This window comes from Ochotona curzoniae, unplaced genomic scaffold (genome assembly GCF_017591425.1).
Source record: "Ochotona curzoniae isolate NIBS_2020 unplaced genomic scaffold, NIBS_Ocur_1.0 contig_66, whole genome shotgun sequence".
NCBI lineage: Eukaryota > Metazoa > Chordata > Mammalia > Lagomorpha > Ochotonidae > Ochotona > Ochotona curzoniae.
The window spans coordinates 15,453,991-15,455,743 of NW_024466512.1; the positions used below are offsets into that span (position 1 = coordinate 15,453,991).

Here is a 1,753-nt window from a genome sequence, read left to right on the forward strand (position 1 = left end):
TGACAGCATTGGGCGGGTGGGTCCTGGGCCTTATCAGACCTGCACAGTCTGGCCTGGCAGCAGGGCATGGGGTGTCCTATCTCCTCCCTGCTGGGCTTGACTTGGTCCCTACACGATGGAGGGCCTTGCCCTCACACACCCCTGTGCTCAGTGCCACCCTACCCCATGAACTCCACGAGTCTCTGTGCCCCAGCCATCTGTGATGGGAAGAGAGGTGTGGCCCTGGCAGGCCTGACAGATCCCACTGGGTCCAAGGCAAAAGGCAGGGAGGTATGGCTGCGCAGCATTCACACCTGTTGGTTCCAGAGTGCTTGGAAACAAAGTGAACAGCTCTGGCAGAACTCATTCAACATGGGCTATCAATCATGTTTCTTCCCCACAGCCAAATGGTCATGGCTTTGGTTAAGTCAAGGTAGCCATACTAGGGCGCAGGAATACTTTCTAGTGTTTCCTGGGAGAGGGTGGTGGCACCGCTGTGACCTCAGGCTGACATACTATCCTGGTACTGGCTTTGTGACCCTGGGCAAGCTACACCTCCTCTTCCAGTCTCACTTTCCTCATGTGTAAAATGAACTCGTATGGAACTGAGTGCAGAGCCTGGGCCAGAGACAGTGTTCAGTGAGCACCCGACCTTCCAGAAGCCACCTGCCCATCATCTCCCTTGCCTTTCCCTTCTCATTGGACTGATTTGATATTCTGGTTATTCATCACACTCCTTGGGGGTTCTGATGCTGACTACAAATGCTTTGCCATTCCTGTCTTCAAGAGGCAGGATCCCTCGTCCCTCTCCTTGAATGCTGGACCGAGTGACTCGCTCCTAACCAAGAGAATGTGGTGGAAGATAAGAAGTGTGATTCCTGAGGTCAAGGTCACAAAAGGCACTATGGTTCCTGCTTTGGTCTCAGCCTGTGTGCTCCGGGGCTGGTCTCCTGTTGGCAGCTGGCATCAACTTGCCCATCACCAGCGAGATCCCTTGAAGGTGGCAGGTAACTGCTGCCTCTTGAGGGACGCCAAGTCAGAAGGCTCCTGCATTTCCGACCCCAAGAGCCCATGAGTTGTGTTTCATGTTTCTTGTCATGCTAGGCACCCACGTCTGGAGTGATCTGTCACATGGCAATCAATAACAAGCACCCACACGTTTTGAAGCTGAGACCTCTCAACAATCTGATGGAAGACAAAATACAGCTTCAGGCTCCCCAGAAGCCAGGGCAAAGATGGAAACTTGATATGTCACGCTAAAACTATTTTTTGGGGTGCGTGTGGAGACTCTGGATGAGAGCAGATGTTTGGCATGTGGGCCTTTAGATAAATGGCACCGCTCAGTCTGGCGGATGGCAGCTGGCAGACACTGCCCCTCTGGGAGGTCACGTCATGCTGAGCGTGTAGGAGGCGGCCAGCACAACAAGCAGACAGCATGCTTGCCACACCTACCTTCTGACAGTTTCCAGGGACTCTTAGGGTCATTAAAAGAGGAATTTTGCACACACTTACACATGAATACACTGCATTTATATTTTTAACAGACTAAAATAGTGTGTGTGTGTATATGATTTAAATATATACACACTATATATATATATATGGTATTAGATCAAAGTAACATACACAAAGGATACCATAAAAATCTTGAATAAAAATACATATATAGAAGAGTTATGGTGAAAAGTCTCCATGCATTCATCTCTCATTACATCCTCCCCAACAAGCCCATTCCCTGTTGTGTGGACAGTCCTGTGTGACCGACTTCTGATGG

General features: G+C 50.1%; 1 long non-coding RNA gene across 2 annotated transcripts; it reads left to right on the forward strand.

The window, feature by feature from the left end:
- The first annotated feature begins 213 nt into the window (after positions 1-213).
- On the forward strand, positions 214-1,385 carry LOC121163978. 2 transcript variants are annotated; one of them, XR_005884993.1, is made up of 3 exons: positions 220-401; positions 767-986; positions 1,084-1,385. It is a non-coding gene; the product is annotated as an uncharacterized LOC121163978 (long non-coding RNA). The 2 variants fall into 2 exon arrangements; XR_005884992.1 differs by having other exon boundaries at positions 214-401; positions 767-1,385.
- Positions 1,386-1,753: the final 368 nt, after the last annotated feature.